This window comes from Triticum aestivum, chromosome 2D (genome assembly GCF_018294505.1).
Source record: "Triticum aestivum cultivar Chinese Spring chromosome 2D, IWGSC CS RefSeq v2.1, whole genome shotgun sequence".
In the NCBI taxonomy this organism is placed as follows: Eukaryota; Viridiplantae; Streptophyta; class Magnoliopsida; order Poales; family Poaceae; genus Triticum; species Triticum aestivum.
In genome coordinates this window covers 598,451,111-598,474,552 of record NC_057799.1, presented here as the reverse complement: position 1 = coordinate 598,474,552, position 23,442 = coordinate 598,451,111, and the positions used below count along the sequence as shown (strand labels likewise).

The following is a 23,442-nucleotide window of genomic DNA, read 5'->3' as shown; positions in this document are numbered from 1 at the left end:
AGGAATAAAGTCAATACAAAACTCAATGACCTCCTCATTTTCATGGCCCTTGGAGATGCTTCCTTCTGGCCTAGCACGGTTATGAACATATTTCTTTAAGACTCCCATGAACCTCTCAAAGGGGAACATATTGTGTAGAAATACAGGACCCAAAACGTTAATCTCTTCGCATAGGTGAACTAGGACGTGCGTCATGATGTTGAAGAAGGATGGTGGGAACACCAACTCGAAACTGACAAGACATTGCACCAAATCATTCTCTAACCTTGGTATGATTTCTGGATCGATTACCTTCTGAGAGATTGCATTGAGGAATGCACATAGCTTCACAATGGCTAATCGAACGTTATCCGGTAGAAGCCCCCTCAATGCAACCGGAAGCAGTTGCGTCATAATCACGTGGCAGTCATGAGACTTTAGGTTCTGGAACTTTTTCTCTGTCATGTTTATTATTCCCTTTATATTCGACGAGAAGCCAGACGGTACCTTAATACTGAGCAGGCATTCAAAGAAGATTTCCTTCTCTTCTTTGGTAAGAGCGTAGCTGGCATGACCCTGATGTATGCCGTCTTTTCCATGCATACGTTGCTGGTCCTCCCGTGCCTCAGGTGTATCTTTTGTCTTCCCATACACGCCCAAGAAGCCAAGCAGGGTCACGCAAAGATTCTTCATCACGTGCATCACGTCGATTGCAGAGCGGACCTCTAGGTCTTTCCAATAGGGCAGGTCCCAAAATATAGATTTCTTCTTCCACATGGGTGCGCGTCCGTCAGCGTCATTCGGAACAGGTTGTCCGCCAGGACCCTTTCCAAAGACTACCTTCAAATCCTTGACCATATCATGTACATCAGCACCAGTACGGTGGCGAGGCTTCGTCCGGTGATCCGCCTCACCTTTGAAATGCTTGCCTTTCTTTCTTACGGGATGCCTGCTCGAAGAAATCGACGATGTCCCAGGTACACATTCTTCCTACAATTGTCCAAATATATACTGTCGGTATCATCCAAACAGTGCGTGCATGCGCGGTATCCCTTGTTTGTCTATCCTGAAAGGTTACTGAGAGCAGGCCAATCATTGATGGTCACGAACAGCAAGGCCTTTAGGTCAAATTCTTCCCCCATGTGCTCATCCCACGCACGTACACCTGTTCCATTCCACAGCTGTAAGAGTTCTTCAACTAATGGCCTTAGGTACACATCAATGTCGTTGCCGGGTTGCTTAGGGCCTTGGATGAGCACTGGCATCATAATGAACTTCCGCTTCATGCACAACCAAGGAGGAAGGTTATACAAACATAGAGTCACAGGCCAGGTGCTATGGTTGCTGCTCTGCTCCCCAAAAGGATTAATGCCATCTGCGCTTAGACCAAACCATACGTTCCTTGCGTCATCTGCAAACTCCTTCCCGTACTTTCTCTCGATTTTTCTCCACTGCGACCCGTCAGCGGGTACTCTCAACTTTCCGTCTTTCTTACGGTCTTCTCTGTGCCATCGCATCGCCTTGGCATGCTCTTTGTTTTGGAACAAACGTTTCAACCGTGGTATTATAGGAGCATACCACATCACCTTGGCAGGAATCTTCTTCCTGGGGCGCTCGCCCTCGACATCACCAGGGTCATCGCGCCTGATCTTATAGCGCAATGCACCGCATACCGGGCAAGCGTTCAAATCCTCGTACTCACCGCGGTAGAGGATGCAGTCATTAGGGCATGCATGTATCTTCTGCACCTCTAACCCTAGAGGGCAGACAGCCTTCTTTGCTTCGTACGTACTCTCGGGCAATTCGTTGTCCTTTGGAAGCATATTCTTTATCATTACCAGCAACTTTCCAAATCCCTTGTCAGATACACCATTCTCTGCCTTCCATTGCAGCAATTCCAGTGTGGTGCCCAACTTTTTCTTGTCAGCTTCGCAATTCGGGTACAACAATTTCTTGTGATCCTCTAACATGCGCTGCAACTTCTTCTTCTCCAAATCACTTGCGCAGTTTCTCTTTGCATCGGCAATGGCCCGACCTAGATCATCAGCGGGCTCATCTGATGCCTCTTCTTCAGCTTCTTCCCGCATTGCCGGCTCAGCTTCTTCCCCCATTGTTGTATCATCGTATTCAGGGAACCCATGGCCAGGATAGCTGTCGTCGTCCTCTTCTTCTTCATTGTCTTCCATCATAACCCCTCTTTCTCCGTGCTTGGTCCAAACATTATAGTGGGGCATGAAACCGGACTTAAACAGGTGGACGTGAATGGTTCTTGACGTAGAGTAATTGTGATCATTCTTACAGACTAAACATGGACAAGGCATAAAACCATCCGCCCGCTTGTTTGCCTCAGCCGCAAGCAGAAAAGTTTGCACGCCATTAATGAACTCGGGAGAGCATCGGTCATCGTACATCCATTGTCGGCTCATCTTCATTACACAACACCGAAAAGACCAAATTAATACAAGTTCATACATAAAGTTCATACAAGACTTAAATGCAACAAACAAATAACTCTCTAACTAAAGAATTTAAATGCAACAACAAATGCGATCAAGATCGCAACTAAGGTAACAATTGATCCAACAGCATAATGATACCAAGCCTCACTATCAATGGCATATTTTCTAATCTTTCTAATCTTCAAGCGCATTTTCTCCATCTTGATCTTGTGATCATCGACGACATCGGCAACATGCAACTCCAATTCCATCTTCTCCCCCTCAATTCTTTTCAATTTTTCTTTCAAATACTCGTTTTCTCTTTCAACTAAATTTAACCTCTCGACAATAGGGTCGGTTGGAATTTCCGGTTCACAAACCTCCTAGACAAAAATATCTATGTCAACTTGATGGGCATAATTTGTCATAAACACGAAATGCAACAACTAGTTTTAAAAGAGAATATACCACATCCGAATCATAACAAGGACGAGGGCCGACGGGGACGGATATCAAAACCATGGCACTATGTATAACAAACAACGTACGGGTAAGATAATTATACGAGTAACTATATATCCAAATCACACAAACATCAATTTGGTAATGTAAAACATTCATGAACAAGAGGCTCACCACAAGGTGGTGCCGGCGACGGAACGGTGCGGGCGATCGACTGTGGTTACGACGGAGATTTAGAAGGCACTAAGTAAACCACACCTACATATGCAAACTAAGTGTTATTTTTGACCTCAAATTGCATATAAATCAAATACTAGCACATATATTTCCTCCCAAATTACTAAACTCATAAATTAATCACTATACAAAGCATTGCAAGAGCTAATCTAGCAATGAGAGATGAAAGGACAAAGTTGCTAACCTTTGTGATCATTTGAATGGATGGGGGCCTTCAAATCTTGACAAATTTTGGGCAAAATGTGTGATGAGCTCGAGAGGAAGAGGGGAAGAACAAAGAGGAGAGGGGAAAGGGGAAGAACAGAGCGAGCTCGGGTGGACGAAGGGTTTATGTAGGACGACCTTTAGCACCGGTTCGTGCCACGAACCGGTACTAAAGGTGCTGGAGGGGCCCCGGACTGACAACATCCTGCCACCACTCACTTTAGTACCGGTCCGTGGCACGAACCGGTGCTAAAGGTCGGCCACGAACCGGTACTAATGAAAGCGGCCGGCTAGCCGTTGGAACCGGCACTAATGCACACATTAGTGCCGGCTCAAAAGCAAACCGGCACTAATGTGCTTGACATTTAACCCTTTTTCTACTTATGTATAAAGCTTCATGACGGGCAAAGGTGGAATTAATTCTCTGCGTAAGGCGCTATATATCCCATCACCAAGATATCATGCTGGCTTTCAACAAGGAGGGACCAAGCAACAGTTATCTCCACTTCACAATCACCAAGACGACATCTTCCTCGACTTATGTTGCTGTCTTCAGCTTTGAAGACGACACTTCCACTGATTTCTTCGGCCTGTATGAGAATTTCAAGTCTTCCTCTTGATTTTACGGATACAGCTTGCCTTGACAGATCTAGATAACCACCCACAGGCACTGTTCCAGCTTGTGAACCAAGCAGCAAAACACGCCCAGATGGGCACTTGACACTGCCTTCAGTTTTACCTTCAGGTAGAGCGGAGCAAACGACCTTGATGCCATTGCCACAACGCAATGGGCCCTTTACAACACGAGCACCAACGATAGTGGCTTGGACTGACTGTTCAAGATGCTCACAGCATAACTCTATTGAACAAAGGCCCTGGAGAAGACACGTAGAAATAACATCACCACTACCAAGATCATCTTCGTCATAAATGAAGGCTTTACTGATCAATGTTCTATCCTTAGACTCCACTGTGTCCTTTAGTGTTAGGTGGACTTCAATAGTAACATTGCTCTCCAATATGCCACCAGACATAATTGCACGAGAAGGGCCAGTCAAGTGCAAAAATGAATCCTGCAAACATCAGTATTCTCCATTAACTTGTTAACAAATATGCAAGGAATAACAAAAGGAACAGGTGCATACCTCTCTTGTGAGGATTTGGCAGTCATCCCTAGCGCGAAGGAAGAGAATGTTGCGACGATAGTCAACAACATCTCGTGCAGTGACTACACCGTATACCTTCAGCGGCCACTCAAGGGCATAGCCTTCTGTTTCTGTGACTTTAATAGAGTAGACCTGCATAGTCCTCCCGACTTCAGCACCCAGTTGGGTGTGGCCTGCTATGTAGTGGGTAAAGAGCAAGGGGCTCAGTACCGCTGCATGCAACCAAGTGAAGTATGTGTTAGAAATCTAACGTGAACTAACTAAAGAGTGCACAGATTGCTTTTACTATACATTCAAGAAGAATAAAGAAGAGTCAATCTGAGTAGAGTAAATCCCTACGCTTACAGAACGAATTCGCTTGCTTGAGACATGCAGTAAGTGGAAGAAGAAAAGCATACTAACTACGACCATATCAGTAGCACATTTACTCACTTGGGTCTTCAAAGCTGCCAAAGTTGTTGCGACTAAATTCCCAGTTTTCACGGTGGGCATTGAAATAGAACTCCTCAGCCTTCTTCTCCTCCTCATACTCATTCACAACCTTCCTATCCTTATCCACGTCCTCCATCTCCTCGTGTTCCCTTATCGATCCCATTGCTGATGTCAAATCTGGCACCCATTGACAAAGCCGGTTGAAAACTTCAGAGATAAACTTTAGTGTGGAGCAATAGCATGCGAAGGGCTCATGAATAAGCATGCATATCGCTAGAAACTTTGCTTCTGTTGAGACTAGCTGGCCCATGTTGTCCCACAGCTCATCAAACTGCCTGGAGAGCAAATGTAATTTGAAGCTGACCATCGGCACCACCCCTACCGTCTCTGTCTCTACCTCCTCCTCAATCATGTTTCTGACAGATCTGGCTACAAACATTGAGAAATTGACCAGCGGCTCCATGAACTGCTTGGAGACCAATTTGCCCCCGTCACCAATCTTGCTCAGTGTCTTCAACATTCTGCCTTCGTTACCAATCCTCAACAATTCAACATCGCCACTCCTTCCCTTCAAAGGCTTCCCTCCAGTTTCCATCTTACCGTAGTCGCCAATTTTGAAATGGGTCTCGTACTCGGCCCGACCGAAGATCTTTTCCGACAACTCCAACATATCAAATTTCAACTTCAGAAGATTCGAGTCTTCCACGGAGTTGCAAAGTCCAATCTCTAACATCTTCTCCTCCCGGGCCTGGACCCAGCGGATACTCTCCTGCATTAAGATTCCAGCCTTACATACCTCCTCACTTAACATGGACCCGCCAGTCCTTTCCTTTGAATATCCTCCGGTCACCATCCCACTGTCCTCACGACTGTCACCTGACTGTAGCATCGTCGAGGGAATGAGGGACCAAGCAACAGTAATCTCAACCTTAGAGCCATCAGGGAGGTAACATTCACCTTTACTTATGTTGCATTTTTCGGGTGCGAAGAGGAATTGCGCAGCAATCTCAGCATTTTGTGATGGTGATTCAGCCATTATGAGGACTTGCAGCTTTCCTTTTAACTCCACAGAAACTACACATCTTGCCAGACTAAGGTAGCCATTACTAGTCAGAGACATTCTTCCACCTTTCGAATCAAGCAGCAAGACTTCCCTAGATGGAAGCCCAGCGATATCTTCATTACCATCCTGAGGCAGTGAAGAGCAAATAACTCGGCCACCATATGGAAAAGGCAATGATTCCTGTTTGGGTGTAACAAACACACCCATGATAGTGGCCTGGACCGACTATTTAAGTTGCTCATAGCATAACTCCACTGTGCACAAACTGTTTTTCAGGAGATAGGTACCAGAACTGTCACCATTGTAAAAGCCGAATGTACTGATCAATGTTGTATCTTCAGATTTTGTTGCGCCCTTTACTTTTAGTTGGATTTCGATGTAAACAGTATCCATCAACACAATTGCACGAACCGGGCCAGTCAAGCGCAAAAATGAATCCTGCAAGCATCGTTGTTTGCCATTAACTAATCAACAAGGATGCAGGCAGCCAGGCAACAAAGAAAAGATTAAGAACACAAAAATACCATACATACATTTCCTTCAAGGATTTGGCAATGTGTTCTTGAACAAAGGAATAGAGGGTTGCGATGACGGTCCACAGCATCTTGGACTGCGACCACTCCATACACCTCCAGTGGCAATGTGAGCTCTTTTGCTGTTGAGATTTTGATGGAGTGGATCTGCAAGGTACTCCCGGCGACAGCTTCATTCGGGATGCGGCTTGCTGTGCAATGTGTAAAGAGCATGGGGCTCAATAATGCTGCATCCAAGTTAAGTATGAGTTAAAGATTGAACATGAAGTAACTATATAGCGGCCAGAATCCTTTTACGCATACAAGAAGAATAAAGTAGAATCAATATGGCTACATACTACAAGTGGAGTAAATTCCAACTTTTAAGGAATCAGCTTGCTTGAGACACGCAGTAAGTATAAAGAAGAAAACTAACTAAGAGTAGATAACTAGCAGCATGCACGTTTTACTCACTCTGGTCTTCGAAGCTGCGGTCATTGCCCCATAAACGTTCCCAGCAGCGGCGGTAGGAAGCGAATCTCTTCTCCTCCATCTCCATGGAAACTTCTTGGTCTCCACGACCTTCTCCGGCGATTCCTTCCCTGCCGCTCCCCTCCTCCTCCTCCTCCTCCTCCTCCTCCTTCAACTCCTCCATGGCTAACAAGAAGGATTCCGATTTCAGCTTGATGATTGTTGACTTCACTTTGGAGTCGAAGTCTGGGTCCATTCGCTAGAGCATACTGACACGTTCAGAGATCCACTGCAATTTGCAGATACGGCCTAGGTATGGCTCAGAGATAAATTTGATCATGGTGCTCCTTATATCTTTGTTTTCCGGCGAGAACGATCTCAGCAACTTGCACATCTCGTGCCGCAGCTCATCGATCTGCTCGGAGAACAACTGCAGTCTGAAGCCGAAGCTCAGCGCCGCCAGTGCCTCTTTCCGGGTCTCCTCTGCTTCGAGCACTGAAGCGACGTCGCCGACCTTTGCTTCGAATTCCGGCATGACGATGTCGCTAACCAATCTGTGCACGGTCTCCTCCAGGATGAACACCGAGTTCTCGTCGGAGTCGCCGGTGATCCTCCACTCGGTCTCGACTGCGGCGGCAAGATTCAGGGACTCGCCGCCGCTCCTTCCTGTCGAAAGCTCCCCTCCGGTTTCCATCTTGTCGTCCTCGTCGCGAATCTTGCTCTGGGGCTCCATCGATTCCCCTTTATTGCCGATCCAACCGGCGGACTGCAACGCGCGGATCCTCTCCTACATGCAGATTGCGGCCTGATAGAGCTCCTTGCTTAACTCGGACTTGCCACTCCCATGTCTTCGAACTCCCAGCGGTCGTCATCTCACTGCCCTCACCTCCGTCGTTTCTTCTCCGGCTGCCGCCGCCGCCGCCGCTATTTTCGTTTTTTGGGGGGAGAACACGCTATTTTCCTTTTTTTTGAGCAACACACGATATTTTCCTTTGTTAGGGGGAAGGCAAAGCACCCAACTCTCCGCTCAGCCCGGCCCAGTAGAATCGCAGGTGCACCGGACTTCAAAGCCATATTCGGCACGGTCCACTAACAGCACAATGTTTTTTCATTGCAAACTCCAAATTTATATTGAATTTGTAATAATCTATAAATTGGTTAGAAAATGAAATTATTGTTGTAAAAAAATGTTCATGCATACCAAAAAATAAATTCGTGTATCCAAAAAATGCTCATGCACTCGAAACACGATGATGTGATAATTCTACTATCTACCCCATCCACCACACATATGTTCTATTCTCTTTTTTTTTCACTCCTACCCGCCGAACGCTTCTCTTCGTTCCACACACATTCGGCGGGGGCTTCTTGGAATTGATTTCTCAAATGAGGAACTGGTCAAAGCGGAGACGAACCAGTGCCCGAAAGGTAACATCTGTTTAATGCTAGTACCTCGCATTCGTTTCTTAATATATTTTTCTCTCTTTATGAGGTGATCAATTATTAGAAGTGGAAGGCAGCCCTACTACCTTGTGCATTCATTCTCGCCATTTTGCTAAGATGGGGGTGTGTGTGTCACTACGTTTGTAGTACATCTCCATCCATCTCTATAATTTTTTGACATGGTCACAGTTGGAGTAATTAGCTTCTCGTAGGCATATCCATATGGGATTAAAAACATCTTTTATTTTTTTGTATTGATTGATTTGTTTAATCTTATGATTTTTTCCTCACAATTATCAATGGTCTTCATCAATATGACAAGAGTTAATTATCTGAAATGTTTGGTAAAATACACAAGACACTGAGTTTCCACAGTATGTTCAAAGGAATAAAATAACCCAGCTGTTCAGTACATCTAGTTGCCCTTTTTGTGTGCAAGATGCTTATATATTAAAGTTTTCAGTTTCTTGAAAAAGAAAACTGCATGTCATATTTAAGGGCATCTCCAATGCACGGGCGCTTATTTGGACGCTTGCGTTAAAAAGAAAATTAATTTAGGGGGAAGCACCGGTGTAAGCGACTGGGCTTGCAAACGCACGAGCGCTATTTGAGCGCTTATCTGATTTTCTTTTTTTCTGGACGAACGTGTGAAGCGCCCGTCCCTCCAACGCACAAACCGAAGCGTCGACGCCACCGTCTGACCGAACAACGAACCAGCTCTGCCAGCCTGCTACCCACTCAGCTCAGTCCTCATTCAGCTAGCTCTCTCCTCTCGAACTCTCCACACCCTTCTGCACAAGACCATCTCTCGTCAGATCCAGCGAGTGGGACAAGACCCAGGCCGACCTCCCCCACCCTTAGATGGCAGCCACGGCGAACGGCGGCGCGCGGCCGGAGGAGGCAGCAGCCCGCCTCTTCCTCCATGGAGACGAGGCCGGATGGGATGGCGGCGAGGCTGACGGATAGGAAGAGGGCGTCGTGTGCACGGAGGAGGAAGCAGCCACGCCGCATGGGCATGGGGACGAGGCCGGACGAGCTCGCGTCGAGGCTGATGGTCAGGAGGGGGGAGGAAGCAGTAGAGCAGAGCAGGCAGCAGCCGCGCCTTCCGGCATGGAGACGACTCAGACGAGGCCGGGGAAACTCGCGGTGAGGCTGGCGGACTGGAAGGTGGGAGGAGGGAGCGGCACTCGAGCACGAGGCGTACAGGACGACCAAGCTCACCCGGCAGCGCCATCACGTACGGCGTCGAGGTAATCTCCGTACCCCTCGCTGTACTAATCCCTGAATTATTGATTTGGTTGGTGCTGAGATGCACACATGAAACTATATATGGGGATCTGTAGGCGCCATGTTCTTTCTGGATAGAACAATACTTGCATGAAGGAAATTTTAATTATCATATGAGAACAATATTTGGTGATCTAAACTTTTGGCATATTCCAAACTGACTGATCTTTGATTTACATAGTCCTAAAAAGAAATTTGGGGAATCGCCAAAAAAAACTCGCAAAAAAAAACAAATTTGGGGAGTACAACTTGGAATGAGAACAACAATTTATTATCTAAATCATGGCTTTTTGACTCGACAGTACATTGCATTCCACTGGGGATAGTTCCGTATGAACATCCACATGTTGAGAAATTTGAATGATTGATTTTGTTCTAACCTATACATCTCTAGAGATTTGGAAACCAAGTCCTGGTTATATTGTCCAGTAGCTGTGAATGCATCGTCAACCCTGCGCCACATGCCATCGAATAGCAGAATTTCTGAGCTCATCTTACTCCAACGGCGTTTGATTTGGATAGGTTGTCTTCTTCGATTATCGGCGGTATTTGCGTTATATTCTTCAGCGACTTGATTCCAAAAATCCCGTGCAGTGTTTTCATTGCCAATAACAAAATCAGTGGGAACATTTAACCAAGCATTTACCTACTCAATTCAGAAAATGTTGTTAGGCCAAGCTTTTCATGATATAGTAACTACTAATAATTAAACAAATGACTTACCAGGCATAGATTATCCTCTTCGGTCCATTGTAAGTGTATGTCTCCGATGTTGGCATGGCCGATATCCATTGAAAGATGTGATGTGTATGAACAAAAACTTGTACCAGATTTGAGTAGGATTGTGCTTGTGTATGAGCAGAAATTTTTGGGATGGGCGTGGAACTGGAACCTGCAACTAGGACTATATATAACGAGATAGCTTTACTGCATGCATGATTTAGTCAGCACTGCATGCATGATTTAGTTAGGCCGATTTAACCGTGTATGACTGAAAGAACGGTTGAAGTAACTTGGCATATATTTTTCTAACTTTATCTCACCGTGCTTTCAGGTTTTAAGATTGGGATCTTTGTCCCTGTTGGGCCAGCTTGGCAACCACAAGCATTTCATTTTTACACATTTATTTTGTATCAATTCAATTTTTATTGTAAGTATTCAGGTTTCATGTAGATTTATAATAGATTGACAAGCTCTATAGTTTATTCTAGATTATTGTTGTGCGTGAAGAGGGAAGAAAAGAATTATTTGTCCAGCTGCAAAACGAAATCATCTAAGTTAGTTGAGTAGAGCTGGTTTTTAGTACAACGACCAGCTGAGTTAGTTGAGCGGTTGCCGATTTGTAGCGCTGTAGGTAGCGCCCGCTGCCAGATCCGAACGGAGAAAAAGGGTCGCGTGAAAAAAAAAATAGGCTAAGCGCTCGGCGACTGGCTCGGCATCGATGCCAGCCCAAATCCTGGGATCTGGGGGATTTGACCAAATCGGACGGGAATCGAACCCTGGCGCCGATTGTAAGCGCCCCCGTTGTACATGCCCTAATGCATTATTAATAAAATGTATTTTATTTATTTATTCAGTAGCAACACGCATGTTACCCTTAGTTTTCATGAGGTGGCGTGTTCCTCCGGCACAACGATGCGGTATTGTCCCCTGATGGCAATGCTTAACTGCAACGGCACGGGTGCTGTGGCGGCAGACTCAGGTCACTGCGGATTTGGCGTGCGGCAGCTCGCGAGGCGGGCGGTGACTTGTTCGATTATGGCAGCGGCAATGCAATAGCAACAGCGGAGACTCGGGGCGGTACATCTGGGATGGTGTGGCTATGGCTTGCCGCATCTCGGCCTCTATGTCTCATCAGACTGGCTCTGGAGCACATGCACGCAAGATGTTGAATCTGTCGATGATGTTTGACCCTCTCCAGAGTATCATGTCTCAAACTTCGGGGTGAAAATCAAGGGTTTCGCCTTTGGTGGTTGCATGTGGTAGTGGCGGTGTCTATGTGTTGTTTCCTTCTTGAAGGCATTGCTTTAGATATTCCTCAAATGTGCACTCAAGATGAAAACCCTTGTTCTGATCTTCAGCAGTTCGATTCGAAGGCGGGGAGCTTGTGCGTCCTTCCTTTCCTGAAACATTGCTTTTGGAAAATATTTCGCATAGTTCCCGTGTTGTCAATGGCGTCATATGGTGTTGTTGCTTGTTGTGTGTTGTTGGTCATGTCGGCTCTTTTTTTTATCATTGTTATCTTTTTTCATTTTTGGCTATGGACTATGGTCAGATATTTGTGTCGTTGCAGGACCGGCTGTAATTGGTATCATCTCATATCAATACACTAGTAGGAAAAGGGGCTTTTACCCCGGTTCATAAGGGCCTTTAGTCCCGGTTCTGAAACCGGGACTAAAGGGTCGTTACTAATGCCTCCCCCCTTTAGTCCCGGTTCTTACACGAACCGGGATAGAAGGTCCTCCACGTGGCCGCTGCTGCCAGCCCAGGCAGGGGGCCTTTGGTCCCGGTTGGTGGCACCAACCTTGGTGTCACCAACCGGGACCAATAGGCATCCACGCGTCAGCAGCTGGCAGTAGCTGAGGTTTTTTTTTGAAAGGGGGTGGTTTAGGGGTTTTGGGGGGTTAATTTAGGTGTTTCATATATTGTGTTAGCTAGCTAATTAATAGAGAGAAGTGTCCTCTCTTATCTCCGTGCTTGGTCGACGCTACGTACTATATACGTATGGAGAGGAGTAGACACGCTAGCTAGTAATCAAATGAAGGAAACAGAAGATCGTCATGAACATATGCATACAGAGAGAAGTGATATCGACCACCTCTCCTTCTCCGAGATATTGGTCGAACAACAAGTTCTCGTATATCTATCCGACACTACCGGCTACATATATACAATAATTATCTCTTACAATACAATCTCCTAATTATATTGTAGGAACACAGGGTCCACATAGTATTCTCCGTTTTCAGCGATCACGTGGTCAAGGAAGAATGCCGCCAATTCCTCTTGAATTCCTCGCATACGATCTTCTGCTAGGAGTTGATCCCGCTTCCGAAAAATCTAATTTGAAGAAGGGGGTCAATACATATATATATGAATAAATGAAACTCAACACAAATGATGGTAATAAAATAAAATTGTGAATATTATTGCTTACGCACTTCATATTGTTCTTCAGTGTAGCCCCGCTCACAGGTATGGTAGCGGATGGACTCGCAAACGTAGTATCCACAGTAATTATTCCCGGGTTGCTGCCACAACCACTTTTCAAGAAATAGAGGTCAATCAAACTGATAAGCAAGCATGCTAAATGGTATTGATCAAACTAGCGCTTGAATCACTAGGAGATGCGCGGAACATGCTACTATAGTACTTACTTTCGGGTGTCTAAATTGCAGCTGGTTCGGCAGTCCCGGGGCTTTTGAGGTGAATTTTCTCCAAACCCTGCCAGACAAAGAAAACAATTACTTGATATCAGGAAATGAACAAAGTTGCTGATATGGTGAATAATGATCGATTTAACTTACTTCTCGAGCATTTGAGTCATGTTCGCATAGTCCTGGGGATCTTTTCGTCTCGAGTCTAAGACGGTTACTACTCCCGGCTCAAGCTTAATCTCTAGGAGAATATAATGAAAGCTGCGCATGCATGCATAAGTCATCAATTACATTACCATAACCTGGACTAATAAGGGAAACCGAATATGCAGAAGACAGTAACACTCACTTGAAGTTGTAAGGAAAGAGTATTATATCTTTGTTTTGATTTAATACCAACGATTGTAGCAAGTTGGCCTCGGCTTCTTTGGGATGTTTTTCAACCGTATATGCATCTATGAGATTTGTGTTAATGAACCCAATATCACCGATTTGTCTTTTCTTCAATTCGGCGATCTTCAATCTGCATAATATAGTGAGGATAAGTATAAATACATGCAATGAAAGAGCTGACCTATATAGAGAGACTTAATGACAGAAGTAGTACTACTTACAGACAGTAGCAAGTGATCGTTGTTTTATCGAGGGACTTTTGATTGTAAAACTGGAAGAAATCCTCAAATGGAACATTCAGCAGTTCAATTCCAACGAGGTCATGCTCCGGTTTAACTCTCAGCGTCAAAGTACTCATCCCATCAGACTCTCTGCAGGTTTTCATGTACCAATCATGTAGTCTTCGCATCATCGTGCTTAGAGATCTGACATCTTTGACGAGAGGCTTCCCGTAATGGTATTTGTGTTCGTCCACCTCCATGATTTCATAATGTACATCGTCGGGCAGGTAATCTCCAAGATTGCTATAACCGGGCACCATACCCGGATCATTAGTGATGATGTCTTTTGACACCTTGAGCGGGGGGCACGATTGGTTCGCTTGTTCGCCGAGCCGGGCAATTTTTTTCCCAGCTCGTCGTTCTTTCATCCTTTTATCACTGACAGTACTTCCCGACCGCTCCGCTTCGGCATATGCCTTTCCAAGAACGCGCTCATAGTTGCCTCTCGGCGGAGACTTTGGTGGTTTTGTCAGGGCAGCCAGAGTGCGCTTTGCTTTCACCGGATCTACCTTTTACTCCGGAGGTGGATGTTTCTTTGCTTTGACCCCTTCAAAGAAGTTCTTCACTTCAGCTCGCACGATCTTCGCGTTCTCCTCCTCGGTCCTCTCATATGGTAACTTCTCTGGAGTCTTCAGAGAAGGACCGAATCTGTATTGCCTCCCGCCTCTGGCAGCTGTACTGCTAGACGCCGGCAGAGCAGACGGAGCGGCTGTCTTCTTTCCTTGCTTACGAGGCGGAGGAGAAGGACTACGACGCGCCGGAGCAGCCGCAGCGGCGGCGGGTCTCTTCCGCCCTTGCTGACGAGGCGGAGAAGGAGGAGGCTGGCTGCTCTGGCGCGCCGGCGCTGGCGGAGAAGGAGGCGGAGTGCCGCCACGCGCCGGAGAAGGAGGCTGAGTGCCCTGATCACTCGCCGGAGGAGGAGGCGGAGGAGGAGGCGGAGTGCCCTCACTCGCCGGAGCCGTCCAGTTCGGAAGCTTGATGAGCTCCTTCCGCCATAGGCATGGAGTCTTCAGAGCTAAACCTAGCCGAGTCTCCCCTTCACCGGTAGGGTGGTCAAGCTGGAGGTCCTCAAATCCCTCCGTTATTTCATCCACCATCACCCTAGCATATCCTTCTGGAATCGGCCGGCAGTGGTAGGTTGCGCCGGGTTCAGTAGGTAAAACAGAGCCAACAACCGCCTTGACTTTCAAGTTCTGCCATTCCGCCATAAGGTGGCAATGTTGAGACTCCGTGATAGCATCCACGGGGTAGCTAGGAGTAGCCGCATGCTCCAGCTGAGGCTGCTCGGTGGAAGCCACGCTGCTTCTACGCTGAGATGGCGGTGTAGCTTCGGGGGCAGTTTCAGCATCTCTATTGCCGTCTCGTTCCTCTAGCACTTGAAACCTTTCGTGCAGACGCTGAATTTGGATCTGCTCCACTTTTTTCCTCCTCTCCTGGGTTTTGTAACCGCCCGCGTCCGGAAAACCAGCCTTCCACGGAACGGAGCCTGGCGTGCCTCGTGTCCGTCCAGGGTGCTCAGGATTCCCGAGGGCCATTGTGAGCTCGTCGTTCTCTCTGTCTGGAACGAACGTCCCTTGCTGCGCTGCATCGATATAGTGCTTAAGCTTCTTGACGGGTATTGCAAGTTGCTCGTCCGTCCAACGACACCTCCCTGATACAGGGTCCAAGGTTCCGCCAGCCCCGAAGAACCAAGTCCGGCAACGGTCTGGCCAGTTCATTGTCTCTGGTTCGATCCCTTTATCAAGCAGATCCCTCTCAGACTTGGCCCACTTAGGCCGGGCTTTGAGGTAGCCACCTGACCCCGTGCGATGATGAAGCTTCTTCTTCACAACATTCTTCTTGTTTGTCGCTGACATCTTCTTACTCTTTTCCGATGTCTTGTGGGCCACAAATGCGGGCCAATGATCTCTGATCTTCTCATACCCGCCGATGAATTCTGGTGTCTCTTCTTTGTCGACAAACGTTTTCAGCTCATTCTTCCACCTCCTGAATAGGTCTGTCATCTTCTTAAGAGCATGAGACTTGATTAATTGCTCTATAACTGGCTTCTCCGGATCCTCCTCTGGCGGTAGGGTGAAATTTTCCTTCAGCTCAGTCCAAAGATCATCTTTCTGCATATCATTGACATAAGACACCTCAGGGTCTTCCTTCTTAGGCTCATACCATTGGTGGATGCTGATCGGGATCTTGTCCCTAACTAGAACCCCGCACTGAGCAGCAAAAGCATCCTTTGTCCGGAGGGGTTCAATCGGTTGGCCGTCGCGCACGATTGCTGTGATCTCAAACCTTTCATCTGAGCGCAACTTTCTCTTCGGGCCTCGTCTCTTTACCGCAGTTGTGCTCGATCCGGAGGGCTAGAAAAAATAAGAAAGACGAGTGTTAATTAATATGTGTACATACCAAAACAATGAATGCATCAATTAGCTAGTCAGCACAGGCTTAACTAATATATTTACCTGGCCGGACTCTGCTCGGTCACCGGAGCCGTCACCACGGGCTCCTTCTTGCACCAGCATTGGGTCACCGAAGCCATCATAATCATGTCTTTCCTCCTCCACTCTTCGATCACCGCAGCCTGCTTCTTCACCCTGTTCTTCCAGACCATCATTGTCGTTAAGATACGACAAGATATCACCTCCGGCTAAGATTATGTCCCCCAACACACCTTCTGCTTGCTCATCTCGTCCGTGCTCCATTGTTTCTGCAAATATTACAACATGGCAATTATTACACAAACATGACAACAGGTGGATATATTAGTGCAAACATAGACCTAGCTTATTCCGGGTTTGGGGTGGCCTAGGCAACGCTTCAAGGGTAGGGGCGCGGTGGGAGGGGGTAGGAGACCGACATCGTTTTTTTCTAGGGTTTGGGTGTCCTCGAGAGTTTTGGTCAAGCGAGAGGGCCGGGGGGTGCTCCCGTGGTATAAGTTATCACGGTCGAGAGGGGGTATACATATCGACCGTCCATCATGTCGAAGTTATCTGGGAGGGAGTTATATATATCGACAACGACGACATACATACACGGGAAAATAATGTTATCGGGGAGGGGGTATATATCGACCCCCCCCACGTGTTGAAGTTATCGGGAGGGGGTTTTATATCGACAACGACGACATACATACACGGGAAAATAATGTTATCGAGGAGGGGGTATATCGACCCCCCCTCGTGTTGAAGTTATATCCCCCCTCGTGTTGAAGTTATCGGGAGGGGGTAATATCGACAACGACAACGTACATACACGGGAAAATAATGTTATCGGGGAGGGGGTATATTGACCCCCCCCCCACGTGTTGAAGTTATTAGGAGGGGGTATATATCGACGACGACAGGCCCGATAAAACATAAGAAAACAAAGAAGAAATAAAAAGAGGAGAGAAGAAGAAAGGAATAGAGGAGAGGATTGAAGAAAAAAAAGAAGAAAAAAAAAGAAGAAGAAAAAAGAGGAGAAGAAGAAAGGAATAGAGGAGAAGAAGAAGAAATAGAAGAAGAAAGGAATAGAGGAGAAGAAGAAGAAATAGAATATTCTATTTCTTCTTCTTCTCCTCTATTCCTTTCTTCTTCTCCTCTTCTTTTTCTTCTTTTTTCCTCTTCTTATTTATTTCTCCTCTTCTTCCTCTCCTCTTCTTCTTTCTTTCCTCTTCTTATTTTCTTCTTTCCTATCCTTCTTTTTCTTCTTCTTCCCTTCCTAGCTAGATATATAAAACTTTTCTAAAATTGTAACTTTTGCATATATAAAACTTTTCCATGGATCATCATTTCTCATATATATCGAACAAAAAAATTTCTCACATATATATCATTTCTCATATATATATATATCATTTCTCACATATGAACAAAAAAAATTCTCACATATATATCATTTCTCATATATATCATTTCTCACATATATAAAACTTTTCCATGGATCATCATCATTCTCATATATATCATTTCTCACATATACATCACATATGAACAAAAAAATTAAACTAATAAATAAAAATTAAACTAATAAAAATCGGCAGGGGGCTTGGGGCGCCGGGGCAGGGGCGGTGTGCGGCGGCAGGGCAGGGGCGGCGCACGGCGGGGCGGCGTGTGGCAGCAGCGAAGGGCAGGGGCGGCGCGCGGCGGCAGCGAAGGGCAGGGGCGGCGGCGCGGTGGCAGCGCGCGGCGGCGACGGCGGCCAGTACAGGGGGAGGAGCAGGGGAATGGGGCGGCGCTCACAGCGAGGTGGCGTCGGGGGCGAGGGCAGGGGCGCGCGGGCTCGGGGACGACGTCGACAACGGCGACGGAGATGGCGACGGCGCGGTCGGGGGCGAGGGCAGGGGCGCGCGGGCTCGGGGACGACGGGGGCAACTGCTAGATGAAAACTGAAATTTTCTAAGTGTTTGCTATATATACATGAAGCATTGGTCCCAGTTGGTGCGCCCCGGTTCGTGGCACCAACCGGGACCAATGCCCCCTTTAGTCCCGGTTGGTGCCACCAACCGGGACCAAAGGCCCCTTTTCAGCAGCCCAAAGGGCGGGAAGCGGCGGCCTTTGGTCCCGGTTGGTGGCACCAACCGGGACCAAAGGCCTTGCGCTGCCCGCGGCCAAAAGTTTAGTCCCACCTCGCTAGTTGAGGGGGGCTCGGAGTGGTTTATAAGCCCCACTGCGGCTGCCCTCTCGAGATCCTCTCAAATGCAGGCTTACGGGCCTAATGTCACACTGTGCTGTCTGTTGGCCTATTGGGCCTTCCGCGGGCCTGAATCCTGGCCCAGGTTGGGTTTCTAGTCGTATTCAGGCCGTGGTGCCCAATAGGTGGCAGTTTTTTAATTTTTTTTCCAGTTTTTTGGTTCTGTTTTTTGCATTATTTATTTTCTTTTGTTTTTTGCTTTATTTTTTAATTCTTTTTGCTTTTAGGTCAGCAAAATTATAAACTGTCTGTTAGTGCCATTAGTTTTAGAAAACATATAAACTTTCTATTAGTGCCATTAGTTCTTTATGAAAATTCTTTTTGCTGTATTTAGTTTGTTTGTTTTCTTTTTTGCTATATTTATTTTGTTTTGTTTCTACTTACAACAAAAAACTTATTTATTTTAGTTTATTTTGTTTCTAATTACTTATTTATTTTACTTTATGATAATTCTTTCTGCTATTAAAGTTTCTATCAAAAAAAGTTTTTTATGAAAATTCTTTTTGCTTTTAATGATTAAAAATAAAAAAGAGGTGCAATGCGCGTTGATTTGCTTCAAGCCTTTCGGAATAGTGTAGACTGCACTACACATAGCTCGATGCAGTCTACCTTATTCCTCAAGGCTTGAAGCTAAGCAACGTAAGCATTGCGCCTCTTCTTCATCGTCTCTGCACTCAGGGCTTATAAACCGCTCCTAGTGCCTCTCAGCTAGCGAGGTGGGACTAAAAAACTGCTTAGCTAGTAAGAAACTCTAGTACCGGTTCATGCCATGAACAGATACTAAAGGTGCTCGTGGGCCACAGCCTCGTTAGTACCGGTTCGTGGCACCAACAGGGACCAAAGGGTGGAATTGGTCCCGGTTCGTGCCACCAACCGGGACCAATGGCCTTGCACAGCGGCGTGGTGGTGAGTTTAGTCCCACCTCGCTAGCTAAGAGAGAGTCGCACCTGTTTATAAGGTGCGGTGCGCCTGAGCTGTCGAGCTCCTCTCTAAAGCAGGCTTACGAGCCTAACCTCTCTGCACTCAGGGCTTATAAAGCATTTCAAATGAACTCTGAAAAGGTTGAAAGTTGGCATGGTATCATCATTTCATCCACATAGCATGTGCAAGAAAGTTGAGAGGGTTACGGCAAAAACTAGATGCACTTCTTGTACAAAACGGACAATGGTATCATACTCGTCTATTACAAAGTTGGCATGGTATCATCATAATAGTTGCGGGAGAAAGTCTTCACTTTTTCTTCGCTTGTGTCATTTGCTTATTGCACCGTAACCATGGATAATCTTCATCGTTTATCAGGATGCTTGGGTCAGCCTTGACTTTGAAGGGAGGAATTTCATGAAACTTTTCATAATCTTCAGACATGTCTGTCTTGCCCCCCACTCCCACAATGTCCCTTTTTCCTGAAAGAACTATGTGCCGCTTTGGCTCATCATATGATGTATTCGCTTCCTTATCTTTTCTTTTCCTCGGTCTGGTAGACATTTCCTTCACATAGATAACCTGTGCCACATCATTGGCTAGGACGAACGGTTCGTCAGTGTACCCAAGATTGTTCAGATCCACTGTTGTCATTCCGTACTGTGGGTCTACCTGTACCCCGCCTCCTAACAGATTGACCCATTTGCACTTAAACAAAGGGACCTTAAAATCATGTCCGTAGTCAAGTTCCCATATGTCCATTATGTAACCATAATATGTGTCCTTTCCCCTCTCGGTTGCTGCATCAAAGCGGACACCGCTGTTTTAGTTGGTGCTCTTTTGATCTTGGGCGATCGTGTAAAATGTATTCCCATTTATCTCGTATCCTTTGTAAGTCAATACAGTCGAAGATGGTCCCCTGGACAACGAGTACAACTCATCACAAACAGTGGTGTCACCTCTGAGACGTGTTTCCAACCAACTGCTGAAAGTCCTGATGTGTTCACATGTAATCCAGTCGTCACACTGCTCTGGGTGTTTGGACCGCAGACTATTCTTGTGTTCATCGACATACGGGGTCACCAAGGTAGAGTTCTGTAGAACTGTGTAGTGTGCTTCAGACCAAGAATATCCGTCCCTGCATATTATTGAGTTCCCCCCTCTAAGCGTGCCTTTTCCAGTCAGTCTCCCCTCATACCGCGATTTAGGGAGACCTATCTTCTTAAGGCCAGGAATGAAGTCAACACAAAACCCAATGACATCCTCTGTTTGATGGCCCATGGAGATGCTTCCTTCTGGCCTAGCACAGTTACGGACATATTTCTTTAGGACTCCCATGAACCTCTCAAAGGGGAACATATTGTGTAGAAATACGGGCCCTAGAATGACAATCTCGTCGACTAGATGAACTAGGACGCGCGTCATGATATTGAAGAAGGATGGTGGGAACACCAGCTCGAAACTGACAAGACACTGCGCCACATCACTCCTTAGCCTTGGTATGATTTCTGGATCGATCACCTTCTGAGAGATTGCATTGAGGAATGCAGATAGCTTCACAATGGCTAATCGGACGTTTTCCGGTAGAAGCCCCCTCAATGCAACCGGAAGCAGTTGCGTCATAATCACGTGGCAGTCATGAGACTTTAGGTTCTGGAACTTTTTCTCTGGCATATTTATTATTCCCTTTATATTCGACGAGAAGCCAGTCGGGACCTTCATACTGAGCAGGCATTCAAAGAAGATTTCTTTCTCTTCTTTCGTAAGAGCGTAGCTGGCAGGACCTTCATACTGCTTCGGAGGCATGCCATCTTTTTCGTGCAAACGTTGCAGGTCCTCCCGTGCCTCAGGTGTATCTTTTGTCTTCCCATACACGCCCAAGAAGCCTAGCAGGTTCACGCAAAGGTTCTTCGTCACGTGCATCACGTCGATTGAAGAGCGGACCTCTAGCTCTTTCCAGTAGGGTAGGTCCCAAAATATAGATTTCTTCTTCCACATGGGTGCGTGTCCCTCAGCGTCACTCGGAACAGCTAGTCCGCCGGGACCCTTTCCAAAGATTACGTGTAAATCATTGACCATAGCAAGTACGTGATCACCGGTACGCATGGCGGGCTTCTTCCGGTGATCTGCCTCGCCTTTGAAATGCTTGCCTTTCTTTCGACATTGATGGTTGGTCGGAAGAAATCGACGATGGCCCAGGTACACATTCTTCCTGCTTTTGTCCAGGTATATACTTTCAGTGTCATCTAAACAGTGCGTGCATGCGTGGTATCCCTTGTTTGTCTGTCCTGAAAGGTTACTGAGAGCGGGACAATCGTTGATGGTTACAAACAACAACGCGTGCAGGTTAAATTCCTCCTGTTTGTGCTCATCCCACGTACGTACACCGTTTCCATTCCACAGCTGTAAAAGTTCTTCAACTAATGGCCTTAGGTACACATCAATGTCGTTGCCGGGTTGCTTAGGGCCTTGGATGAGAACTGGCATCATAATGAACTTTCGCTTCATGCACATCCAAGGAGGAAGGTTATACATACATAGAGTCACGGGCCAGGTGCTGTGATTGCTGCTCTGCTCCCCGAAAGGATTAATGCCATCCGCGCTTAAACCAAACCATACGTTCCTTGGGTCAGCTGCAAACTCAGCCCAGTACTTTCTCTCGATTTTTCTCCACTGCGACCCGTCAGCGGGTGCTCTCAACTTCCCGTCTTTCTTACGGTCCTCACTGTGCCATCGCATCAACTTGGCATGCTCTTCGTTTCTGAACAGACGTTTCAACCGTGGTATTATAGGAGCATACCACATCACCTTCGCAGGAACCCTCTTCCTGGGGGCTCGCCGTCAACATCACCAGGGTCATCTCGTCTGATCTTATACCGCAATGCACCGCATACCGGGCATGCGTTCAGATCCTTGTACGCACCGCGGTAGAGGATGCAGTCATTAGGGCATGCATGTATCTTCTGCACCTCCAATCCTAGAGGGCATACGACCTTCTTTGCTGCGTATGTACTGTCGGGCAATTCGTTATCCTTTGGAAGCTTCTTCTTCAATATTTTCAATAGCTTCTCAAATCCTTTGTCAGGCACAGCATTCTCTGCCTTCCACTGCAGCAATTCCAGTACGGTACCGAGCTTTGTGTTGCCATCTTCGCAATTGGGGTACAACCCTTTTTTGCGATCCTCTAACATGCGATCGAACTTCAGCTTCTCCTTTTGACTTTCGCATTGCGTCCTTGCATCGACTATGACCCGGCGGAGATCATCATCATTGGGCACTGGTTCCTCTTGATCTCCAGCAGCTTCCCCCTTTGCAGCATCATTGGGCACATCGTCTGGTTCCTCTTGATCTTCAGCAGCTTCCCCCGTTGCAGCATCACCGTATTCAGGGGGCACATAGTTGTCATCGTCCTCTTCTTCTTCGTCGTCTTCCATCATAACCCCTATTACTCCGTGCCTCGTCCAAACATTATAGTGTGGCATGAAACCCTTGTAAAGCAGGTGGGCGTGAAGGATTTTCCGGTCAGAGTAAGACTTCGTATTCCCACATATAGGGCATGGACAACACATAAAACCATTCTGCTTGTTTGCCTCAGCCACTTCGAGAAAATCATGCACGCCCTTAATGTACTTGGAGGTGTGTCTGTCACCGTACATCCATTGCCGGTTCATCTGCGTGCATTATATATAATTAAGTGTGTCAAAAACCATTACAGAACATCATGAATAGATAATTAAGTGACCAAATTAATAGAAGTTCATCATCACATTAGAACCAAAGTACATACATAGTTCTCATCTAACAACATATATATAGCTCTCCAGAGCATCTAATTAATTAAACCATACATTGAAACTATGTAAAACATTTCAATGCGAAAACAAATCAGATCATAATCGCAACCAAGGTAACAATTGATCCAACGGCATAATGATACCAAGCCTCGGTATGAATGGCATATTTTCTAATCTTTCTAATCTTGAAGCGCATTGCATCCATCTTGATCTTGTGATCATCGACGACATCCGCAACATGCAACTCCAATATCATCTTCTCCTCCTCAATTTTTTTTTTATTTTTTCCTTCAAATAATTGTTTTCTTCTTCAACTA

At 46.4% G+C, this 23,442-nt stretch overlaps 1 long non-coding RNA gene and 1 pseudogene across 1 annotated transcript; both read right to left on the bottom strand.

Annotated features, from left to right (window-relative positions):
- Positions 1 to 3,729: 3,729 nt before the first annotated feature.
- Positions 3,730 to 7,911, bottom strand: LOC123050285 (uncharacterized; annotated as a pseudogene).
- A 2,038-nt stretch (positions 7,912 to 9,949) lies between these two features.
- Positions 9,950 to 10,883, bottom strand: LOC123050284 (uncharacterized). Its single transcript, XR_006423740.1, has 2 exons — positions 10,418 to 10,883; positions 9,950 to 10,340 (listed from the first exon to the last, which is right to left on the bottom strand). It is a non-coding gene; the product is annotated as an uncharacterized lncRNA (long non-coding RNA).
- Between the last annotated feature and the right edge of the window lie 12,559 nt (positions 10,884 to 23,442).